At 41.9% G+C, this 11,996-nt stretch overlaps 1 protein-coding gene across 18 annotated transcripts in view; it reads right to left on the reverse strand.

Moving 5' to 3' along the window:
- Positions 1–11,996, reverse strand: part of Slc8a1 (solute carrier family 8 member A1) — a 349,978-nt gene that overhangs the window by 283,027 nt on the left and 54,955 nt on the right. The gene's annotated exons all lie outside the window — the stretch shown is intronic.

Here is an 11,996-nt window from a genome sequence, read left to right on the forward strand (position 1 = left end):
AAGAAGAAGAAGAAGAAGAAGAAGAAGAAGAAGAAGAAGAAGAAGAAGAAGAAGAAGAAGAAGAAGAAGAAGAAGAAGAAGAAGAAGAAGAAGAAGAAGAAGAAGAAGAAGAAGAAGAAGAAGAAGAAGAAGAAGAAAAAACTGGAGGAGAAAGTATTCCAGCAGAAAATAAATGAAAAATGACTCTGAGAGAAAGTGCACTGACAACCCTAGGCTCCCCCTGAAATCAGACAGGTTTGTCCTTAGAATTAACACGCCAGGGCCACAAAGCAGGACTGAAAGGGCCCCACTCAGGGGCACTGAAGATGGTAAGGACAGGATTGTTTTGTACCAGGTGTTGTGTTAGATGTTTTGTATTCACTACCTCTGACCTCTCTAACAATACTGCAAGGAGGTGTGCATTATCATTCTCATTGTGCAAATTAGATAAGTACATATTTCATAAAATAAACTGAAATCCTGCTGACAAACCACAGAGCTAGGATTTTAACCCAGGTATTTCACAATACACCACAATGATATTTGTTAGTTTATTTCCACTACACAGGTCAACAAACACTATCAGTGGGGACAAAGAGCTCTGCATTTAGTTACTTAGCACAGAATAACCTCTGTAGAAATATGCACGGGTTGCATAACTACTTCAAGGGCTCTGCATGTTTCTCACTCTTGTCCGATGATCCCAAAGTATGCATTTCGTAAGCACTCATATTCACGACACAGCAAGGGAGAGACGATCCATTTGGGGAATCACTGCCTGAAGTCTGAGGTCTGAAATTATTCCAAAGTCATGTAACAAACTCAAAATTTTTTCAATTTGCTCAGGAGCAGGGAAAAATGAAGAAAAAACCCTACAGTATAAAAGCAAATTTAACATAAGAGAAGAATAGATAACCGGTGGGAGCTGGGATGGGGAGATAGAATAGAATTTTCTCATAATAGGTAAATTAAAACTTTCCTATCTATAAACCAATTTTTTTTTTGCAAGAACCTCAGTGTAGCTCACAAGTTTACTGTCTTCAACTCAGGATTGGATTTTTTTCTTAAATTTAAAACTGGTCAGAGATTTCTTTTAAAAATCCAAGAAAAACATATTCATTCATGGATTTACCTGCCAAGCTTTACATAGGCATTTGTGTGTACCAGACACTGTGTTATAAAAATGGGCAGAATATGTCTCTTGAGCAGCTCACATTAGTGGGACACTGCCTCAGAGTGAGTCCCCTTTCTGGGAGGCAGAATTCTTACAATACGAGAGAACCACAGAAGACAAACTTCCCTGGTGTTTGAGGTGCACTGAACACTGGAATGAACTACCTAGTTCCCAGGTGAATGTGCCTATACCTGGGGTCTTGGTTTGGGGTCTTTGGCTCACTTAGTGTATGGTCCTACAACCAGGAGATTTCAAGTATAACTAGCTCCTGGGGACAGGGAGCACCTTATCTGTACTTTGTGACCCTTCCAGGGGATTCCTGAAGGACACTGATAACTATTTTATATAACAATTTATTCAGCATTAACCCTGAAGAGAAGAAGAAACCTTTCTTTATGCTTGACCTTACACACTGAAAAAGAATGAGGTCATATGCATGCTTTTATATCTAGGTGACCCAAAAATCATTTACTTAATAATATTTTTCACACTGGCCTTTTAACATTTAATCTTAAGGAATTATGATGTGTGTGTGTGTGTGTGTGTGTGTGTGTGCATGCGCGCGAGTGCACACTTCTGGTTCTGGAGGGAGGGAGTACATCCTTCTTTTGGGGGGGGTGGTACTAGGGATTGAATTTAGGACCTTGTGCTTGCAAGGCAGGCACAGTGCCATACTGAGCTAAATCCCCAGCCCAAGTACATCCTTCTAGAGTACAACGATCTACTGCACGTCCTCCAAGTGCAAAGGGCCATCACAGACTCTGTGGGAACTATAAAGAGGACAACATGGATTCCAGCACTTAATGAACGGACAGTCTTCCGGTGAAAGCTGTCATTAGTGACCATTAAAGTGACCATTTGGAAGATTAAGAAAAATTACATAAAAGAGGGGAGCTGAAGAATGACCAAAGCTGGAAAAAGTGAGAAGAAAGAAAAGCTAATAAAAGCAGAAAACAAAGCTTCTCCATCTTCAATTGACCTAAGAATCACCTGGGAAACTCATCCAAATGTAGATAGCTGGGCCTTATCAACAGGTATAAAACAGGTCTAAAGAGGAACCCCCAAATTTGTGTTTTAATTCCAAAATTTAGCAGTGGTCTTGGAACCATCCCTTGAGAAGCACTGATGTGAAGGACAGAAGAGCAGAAAAGAAAGAACTGAGTAGAAAGGGAAACTAGCTCCAAGGCAGGTGCAAACTCCAGAAACACCTGCTCTGGAGAGCAAAACAAATACACACTGGGAGAAAACAAGCCTGAAAAGAGGAAGAGAATGTTTTTTCTAATATCAGCAAGACAATGATGGGAAATAATACATCAGATGGGCTTTGCGTCTAACAGATCGAAACTCTAAGCAAGAATGAAACATGAAGTTCCTTAGTGAGTGTGGGCGGGGAGCGGAATACTGGAACGCAGAGGAGAACAGAAACTAATAAGAGGTCATGGGGCACCAAAGAGGAGGCTAACGCACACATGTAGCTGAAGGATCCCCTACTTCATGCTTTTTCTTAGGGTTAGTTATGCTTTCTCTTAGCAGAAACCTGTAAAGACGGTGAGGATGCTCCACTGACATGTAACTAAGTCTCAGGATGAAGTGAAGTCTTCAGAGACCTAACTAGTTTCCATGTGTGAGCCCTTTGTAGCAGTAAAAACCATGCAGAAACTTCAGCCCCTGAGTGGAAGCCTTGGGAGGTGAGGAAAGATGTGTTCCTTACATTATAGGCTCCTTAAGGGGCATTGCCTACATCCTCTCTTTACTTCAACTCAAGAGTAAATGTGATTTATGTGGTCACTCCTTCTGCTTTCTAGTGCGCCTCCTGGGACTGGGGAGGTTGAATATAGCATTTGGCTTCAAGCTGTGTGATAGGAACATACAGAATGATTTTTGTTTTCTTTCTGAACCATTGTTTCACAAGGGAAATGTTGGTTATGAGGAGAGGCTGGTAATTTCTATGAGCTTTTTCCCATGAGTCATGAAGGATCATCTTCAGGTAGAGAGCTTTTCAGGAGCTGGAACTCTATTAAGGTGAGATCTGTAAGTCTTTCAAAATTTCCTGCAGAGTTTCAAATCAAGGTCTCTGAAAGAATAAAATGCTCTTGAGAAGAGCAGAAGTAAGAAAGAGAATCAGGAAAAAAGGTCAAGTGCATAGATACTCATTTAATGGTCACCCTTTATAAATCCTCTGTGCTACAGTTTTCTAAATTTGCCAACAAGAAACTCAGTGGCTTGGTTCTGAAATCAAGGTAAATTCGCATGGAACCAGTAAATTTTTAAAAAGAGAAGTCAGCTAAGAAAGAATCTTGTGAAATCTTATTTTTTAGAGAAATAAATGGCGTGGCGATGACCTATGAGAAAACACAAATTTTCATACAAATCCCCAAGCAGCTTATGAAGCATTCAGTGTCTCTCTAGAGAAGGCATCTAGGACCGTGCAGTTTAAATCAGTCCTACACACCTGCGTTGGAAGACTTGTGTGGGCAACTATGTTAGAACTACTGTATTACTGTCTTTAGTGACAAATGAGAATTGTGGCAGATGTGCATCTGAGAAAGTTAGAAAAATTCAGCTGAGAAGTAAATGCTAAAGATTTAATCATTTAATTAATAAGAAAAAATAATTTCTTCCTTCGAAGGCTTTGCTTAAGCACAGGTGGTTTTCAGCAGTATGAGTGACAGATGAGAGCACATTCATTCATTTATCCAACAAAGCTGTGTCTTGTAGCCTGAGAAACTACATGGAGGACAGTGATGCACTGTGACTTAAGTACTGCTATCCCCTTATTATTTTTTAACAAAATTTTATTTTTCATAAAATAAGAAAGTTTTCACCATAAAGAACTGGTAGATGTTTGAAGAGATTGATATGTTTAACCTGATTTAAACATTATACAATATACATCATGTACAGAAAATTTTCATGTTAATTCAATACTATATAAAATCATGCTTTTATGTATCAGTTAAAAATTAACTACAATAAACAAACACCTAGCATCTTTTGTGTGTCTGGCAATGTGCAAACTACTGGGAATAGAACCATGAGACAGGCAAACACAACCTCTGCCTTCATGAAATTTATGATCTAGCCACAAGACAGCTGACAGATGTGACAGTAAATCAGTACCCAAAACACAACTATTAACTGATAAATGCTATGTAGGAAAAATAAAACTTTATAAGAGGAAGCCATGGACAACCTGACCGAGGAGACTTTTAGGGCAGAAAGTGCTGAAGAAGTATCTCCTGAGCTGAAATTTAGGAATTAATTAGCAGGAAACCAGGCAAAAGGCTGTCAGCGTGCAAGGCCTTAGGCCGACATTTTTGCTGTTACCCTCCTCTGCAATGGGATTTCTCACAGATCTACCTTTCTTGATACGTGGGGTATGAGATCATGGTTGGAAAATATTGAAAGTAGCTTCTGCAATTTATAGGAGACATTCCCTCTTAGAGGTCAGAGCTATCCAACTCCAGTTAATTGCTTTCCGCCACACTACTGGAGGCAATGTGGTAGAGAGAATGGTCACTGGTCTAGAAGCCCAAAGAAGTGAGCATTGGTTTCAGGCCTACTTATCATTCACATATGTTTGGATAAGTCACTTCCCCTCTCTCTAATTCACCTGCAAAATTTGATAACTCTGCTAACAACATGCAGTTAGGATATTCTAATCCCACATTTTGGGATTCAAGTTCATCCATAACCAACACCTACCAAACTTCCTGGTAGTCAGCTGAGCTATTAAAAGTAAAATTGCCCAAATATCTATCATATTATCCTTTTTGTGTGTGTGTTTTTATAGGTGTTCACCACCACCTCATCAAATTTCCCTCTTAAAACTGTATTTTTCATTGCCAGGTAGACTCTTAAAAATCAGCTAGATTCTCTTCCCAATAAGCAAACTCAAACCTGCTAACTGAAGAGTTTTCAAAGCCACACATCACAGTAATGACAGAACTAGGCTCTAAAACAAGGTCTCAGAGTTTCTAGGCCAACTCTTTTCACAGTACTACAATTTTTAGGATGCTCCAAAACCACTCACGTATCATTACTATGTCTCCTCATCTACAGTGTTTCAAGAGTTGGCAAATCATGGCCAATAAACCAAATTGCCCTTTCTAGTTTTGTTAAGGCTCACAAAATTAAAATGTTTTGCATTTTTAAATGATTGAAAAGTAAAAAGTTCATGATGTGAAAGCCAAGTGAAGGCCAAATTGCAGTGTCCATAAATAACATTTTAATGTAAACAGATCCACACATTTATTTGTGTATTTATTTATATGCTACCTATGGATGCATTTTTTTTTCAAGAGTCACTGTGACAGAATCTACAATTCACAAAGCCAAGAAAATATTTGCTTTATGGCCATTTTAAAAACAGTTAAGCATACACATAATGATCTTTGGTATATGTCATTTTGTGTACTTTTTTCCCTTCCCTTTGTCTGTTTCCAAGGTATTCCCCACCAATTGGCATATTCATGTAAAGGCACAGCAGTAGAAACAGGCTCTCTCTCTCTCTCTCTCTCTCTCTCTCTCTCTCTCTCTCTCGTTATAGGTTAACCCTTATTGAGAACTCATGTGTCAGAATTAATTTATTTTTTCTCACAAAAAGCCATAAGGTTTTTCACTATTATTAGTATTCATATTTAATAGACAAAGAAGCTACTGTGTAGCTTGTCAAAGGAACAAAAGGGGTACATGTGACTGGGGTGAAATGACTTCAGTCAGATCTGCTTCTACTGTCTCCTGTTCCATTCTTTAAAAATCACTTAACTTTATGTGGTTCCCCTTTGCTTATCTGTAAAACAAAACAAAACAAAAAACAAAATTAGATGATGTTTGATGCCCTTTCCAGTGCTAACCATGTGGTATTATGCAAGACCACTGATGAAAAAAAAAAAAAGTTCTTTAAAAAGGGCTGCATGTCCAGAAGAAGGGAAACAGTGAGAAGTCACAGGAAAAGCACCCTTAACCTCACCCAACAGCAATTCACAAATTTCAGTTCTGGGGCACACATACCCCAATATTTGACAATATTTGGAAGAGTTATGTGAAACTTCTCCTAAACTAATGCTCCTTACAGTGTGTGTGTGTGTGTGTGTGTGTGTGTGTGTGTGTGTGTGTGTCAAACAGTCAACAGAGGAAGTGGGGACAAAGTAAGCAGTCTAATCCTCTAAATCTATGGTCAGGACCAGGTGCTTTACATGGAGCAAAGAAAGAACCAAAGGGTGGCCCTGAGCTTTGCGCTTTAAGGGGAACTGGAAGAAATAAAAGGCTGAGGAAGCTCAATTTAGACAGTATCATATCCAGGAGTGCCAAGCAAAGAAACAAAAAACACGTGGAATGGTAAGGGAAACATGGCCTCAAAACTTATGGGAGAAACAGGCTGGCAAGCGCCCCGCCCCTTGCCTCAACCCTAAGAGTTACACCTTCTACCCTTCAAAGCTGTGCTGCAAATTCATCCTCCATGTTGGCTGCAAGTGTAAAATACATCTGTGCAGTGATTTATTTTACCATTTGTCCCAGATCCACAGTTCTTGTGGCACAGCACTAACTGGGACACAGAGCAGATCCCAAGAGTCTGGAAATAGTCCTAACATTGCCCCTGGGTTGCTCTTACCATAAATTAGCTGGAGCATGGTTTACATGTTTCAAAAATGACTAGGCTTTGTTTTTTAAATCCTTTTCACTCTCTAAGAATAAACTCGAGTGTGCCCTGCCTCATAAGGCCATGTCCAACGTTGTCTTTCTCCTTCCAGCTCCTCCGGTGCCTTGCTCTGTTGCAGTGGTGTGACTTATGTCACTCAGCCTTCTTGCTTCTCGGGTAGGTGGTCTAGATCATGACACTCCTGACACCAGAGGACACTTATGTGAAAAGAGCACAGCGCTCCGACAGCATCACTTATTAACCTGTGCACAAGCCATTCAACTGAACCATAATCTAATCCTTAACCCAGGATATTGATGTTTCCTTGCATGCACTAATAAGCATTAAATAAAAAAATGTGCACAAAACAACTAAACTAGTCCTTCATATGTAACCAGTGCTCAACAAATGTCAAACAACGTGTCTTCCTCATCTGCATTTTCAGAAAACCCTGGTGCAGGCCTTGTATACATCGAGTGCTCAATAAATTTCATAGTTGGTTTGATGTAAATTGCTGAATCGCCACATTGTCTGACTTCACTTCACAATACCTTCCCCCAAGAAAACATTATTCTGACTTCACATGCAGTGATATCTGCAGAGCAATTTACTCAGCCTTATTTAAAAATTTGAGATGGACTCTAATGCTTACACACATTTTCCCAGACCTACTACATGTGCAAGAAACCATCCACCTAAATTGCTATTATGTTACCATTTGCTAGGTTACCAGTGTGATCCTTGCAAAAATGATACTGTAGAATCCATTTAAAACTGTAAAACAGTAACTCACTCAGGAAAATATTTTGTCCATTTCCTAGAAGACTTAAAAAGGCTACATTTTGAAGAAAGGACCCAGTTTTGTTACCTTTGCTGCCTCATAGTAAAATGGCGGTGTGGGGACTTCTCTGTCTCTTTGGGGTTACTCTCTACCCCTGTCAACAGCCCAGTTCTCAGGCCTTCTGCTCCCTCACACTTCCGCATCAGAAGTCCTGGGAGGGCATTCACTGGGCAGTAAACTCATTTTAAACTTCTTTCACTTCCTCCATGTTTCCTGTGTTCCTATGTAACTGTTGCTAGTCTATGGAATAAACCAGTCTGAGCTCAAAACTGAACACATACCAGTGGTAGCTCTTTTTCAGGTAACACCATTGCATTTTATCCATGACCTGCTAGCTACAATTCCTGCATTCAGATCAATGGCTCTAGTGGGAATCTAGTGAGAATTTTTCATCCTATAACACCAGTGGATAAAAGCTTTGAATCTGGGAATGTTTTACTCATTTTTAAATCACTTCATCAGTTGTCGCCTAGGATGTACTTGCCTTTGACAATAAAAATGCTTTCTTTGCTTCAGTTGCATTCTCCTTCCACATGTTCTGTTCCTTATGAAACTGGCTAGAAAGTTTCAGGAAAAGATGAAATGTAGTTCCCTTAAAGCTCTGTCTATCCTGGTTCTTTTTACACTCCAGAGTAGGCAGACCAAAGGACAACTGCAAATGTATACATAAAACACTTCAGTTTCAATACAAAGCCAGCAAAGACAATCTACAAACATGAGGCACTAAGGACTGTGAGAAACTGTCTTTCCAAGTAGAATTTACACAATGGATGAAGATGCCAGTTCTCCCTATTTATATTCTGAACTGCCCTGATGAAAACGTACCAGTAAAGGTAGGCTGTTTGGTTCATAAGTACCATTGAAAACCTAATCATTGATTAATTCTTCAAAATATGGACTGTGTAAAATGTACTTCATGGTGGTGTGTGTGTGTGTGTGTGTGTGTGTGTGTGTGTGTGTGTGTGTTTACGAGAGGCTGGGGTGGGGGGAGAGAGAGGCAGAGACAGAGACAGAAACAGAATAGTTCTCTCTTTTGGAAAAGAAAGGAAGTCGAAAATAATCCCACTGCACTTAATGAGGCCCCACAGGACTCACCCTGAGTCCAAATCAAAATCTCTAAGGCAGACGATGCTGAACTTTTACATTCCCAGAATCTAGCCCATGTGATGGGTCAGAAAACACCTGACACTTACTTCCACCAAACCTCAGACACATCTCCTGGGACCACAGATCTCTTTGTTCAGAGCAAAAAGCAGAAACAACCCACTGTCCTGGTTAGCCACCATTACGACTGAGAACTAGAGCTGACGTGATAGACAGTCAAGGCAGCTGTAAGGGATGCTAGACAGAATTCTGGAAGCAAGGAACAGGCAGGGAGAATATTTGCCACAAGAGGGAGCAGTAGAATTTGGTCAGATGGAAGACTATTTGGTAGAGGTTATGATGAAGGGTCTAACTATGAGGTGTAGGAGGTTATGGTGAGTAATTACAAAGTATGGACGAGAATGCTTCGTCAAAAGGCATTTATCTTTTAGAGAAATGAAAGGGATGAAGGGAAGAAGAAGATGAGATAGCATCGTGTTAACTCCTAAATTTTTAGCCCAATGCAAGACAACAATTTTTATTTGAAAGCAATATATGCGCACTGCAAAACATAAGACAAGCAATCTACGTGCTCTCACACCTTCTTTTCATTGTACATTTCTTTTTCCAGATTTAAGTTGTTTCCCTCTGGAACTTGTTACATCCATCTTGCTTCTTACCTACATACTGATCTTCCTACAGCTGATGGTACCATGGAAAAATGGCTGATCAAACTTGTAGGGCATCCTGAAAATAGATGTTAAAGCCCTAAAATGCATGTGTTTTTAGACAAATACATCCACAAGCATAGTGAACGCTCTGCTTTTCTTCTGCTGTTTTCTATTAACTTATTCTTTAGAGGAGAAATGAGACTTCACTGGATCTGAAGTGCTTTTCTCATCATTTATTTTTGTCAAGAAACAGATTAAGTACCATGGGGGAGGGAGCCATGGGTCTATTTTTTCAAGATAAATAAAAGTCTATTTTTGTCTGATAAAAACATGTTAAATATAGCTCGCAAAGAAAGGCCGAAGCTCTCTTGGAATACATCTTATTTTATCAAGCACAGTAAGCTTGAGCGAGTGATCAGTGCATTTCCTGCAGATCAGTGCTGTAGGCAATGCTGACAGCACCTCACCTTATTCTAGAAATGTATTTGGAGTTACAGCACCGTCACTGCTATGCTCTTTCCTTCCCCTTCACAGGCAACAAAGGGTTACTGAGCGCTAAACCTAAATCCAAAATGAAAACTAGTCTCAGAGAGTAAATAGCCAGATAGGTGGATAAATGCAAAGCACGACGGTTGCGTTCTTTTAATGCATTACTCTCTTCACTCGGCCTTGTTAAGCTTCCAAGAGAGAGTAGATAAAGTGTGATTGTCATGGATACTCTTACATCCTTCGCGCAGCTGAGCAGCAAATAATGGTTTGCTTCTCCTGAGCACCCCCCCACACCCACACCTTATTTTTTTTTCTGTTGTTCGAGGAATTAATCATTCCATTTTTAATAAAACAACAGCCATTTTAAAGGTGAATAATCGGGGTTCCTTTTATAGTATACGGAAGAAATCTTAGCTAAAGAGCCCTAAGATCCAAAGGAAGCCTTTCAGAGGGGCAGAAATTGTAAATTGAAAAGCAGTTAAGAAAACACATCTTGCCTCCCTGAGAAATAAGTGATCCTCCCCAATGGCTCACTCACAAAGCCCCCAAAATGGAGCAAGCTCTCTCTCCTTCCTTCCGCTCTTACACCCGGCTCACCTCCCAGGGAAGCAAGTTCGGTCAACGTAGAGAGCAAATGCCAAGCAACACACACAGGATTGGAAAGAGGAGCCTGAAACCAACCGTCCGTCTTTGGGCTTTGTTTTCTTATCTGAAATGAATGAGATGTCTCAATTCACTTTTCTCCCTCCTTTCCTGGCTCGCTGCAGGAGAGCCGTGAGCAAGAGGAAGCGGGTGAGTATGTGGGTCCATGTGTGTTGGGGTGCATGAGGGGCTTTCAGAATTCCCTCCTGTTACCCCCATTTCTCTCAGGAATTCTTCACACGGGTCCAGGCTTGTGGATGTTCAACGGCTCCCATCTGAAGCCACTCGCACAAGCAACGCCTCGAACCAGATCCGATCAGAAGAAATCTCCACCTACTCAGCCAGCTCCTCCATGATTAGGAAGCCTGTGCTGTCTTCGCCACATCTGTCATTTTTTAAAAAGCTTCTTCCACTACACCTCCTACTGATATCCTTTTTTCTCTTTTTAGTCTTTACACCTCCAGCAGGACAAAGTTTGTGTTGTTATATTCACAACCACTAGTGGCTGACAGCACAGAGGCAGAGCGCCTTAGAGGGAAGCCAGGCTGGGGTTGGGGGGGTGGAGGGGAAACATGACTTTCCTTCCAGTGACTGCAGGAGACGTGCACACTGGCCTATTCCAAACGCTATTTGTTAAATCTGATCACCCCTGCTCCCAACTCAGCCACTGCTACTTTAACTGGAGAGGGAAATACGAATCGCTAGCCCAAGTCATTCATCAAACAGCAGCGGGATCTGTAGGGGGAGGGCGAGTTAAAGAATCAAGAGCGCACAGATGCCGTATTTTTTCAAAGCATCTCCTGGAAGGATTCGGCGTTTTTAGCCCACTGTCCACCTGTAAGACCTCCCTCTCCTTCCTGAGGGAGGAGCAAAGAGGGCTATCCTCTGCATCTCCGAACACAGACCCTTTCCCCAGGAGCCAGCACAGCCCCTGAGGCGGATGATGCAAAGTTCCCTTGAAATCTCCAGGGGAAGATGCCCGTGAGAGCCGAATCGTCACCGCACACCACGGCCCAGCGTCCAAGAACGCGGGGCCCTAGCCCGCTCCCCACCACATTTCTTCCCCGTCTGTTCCTCAGCACGGCCACACCTCCCTCCTCTCCGCACTGCTACGAGAAGGCGCACCCAGCGCCCGCCAGCAGAGAGGGCTCGGAAGTGTGGCCGTGAGGAAGACCTCAGGATTAGCAGGAGGCAGGATGACCGTGGAGAGGAGCCCAATGGGTGGGGACGCCCGGATCCCCAGCGGGGCTGCTCTAGGGTGGACTCAGCTCTCTGCACCTTAAATCCCCCCAGTCCAGCGTAGCGCTGGGTGTAGCATCCCTCCTTAGCAGCCCTCTCTTCCCCCTGCAGGCTGCACCGGCCGGTAGACACTCTCACGCCCAGGAACACCAGCCCGAGCAATTTTACTCTCCGAGAAGCGCGGACAGCCAGAAAATGTGCAGGCTCGCGCGGCGGCGGCCCAGCGCCCGCCGCGGC

This window comes from Fukomys damarensis, unplaced genomic scaffold (assembly GCF_012274545.1).
Source record: "Fukomys damarensis isolate Sample0158 unplaced genomic scaffold, DMR_v1.0_HiC HiC_scaffold_2, whole genome shotgun sequence".
NCBI classification, from domain to species: domain Eukaryota; kingdom Metazoa; phylum Chordata; class Mammalia; order Rodentia; family Bathyergidae; genus Fukomys; species Fukomys damarensis.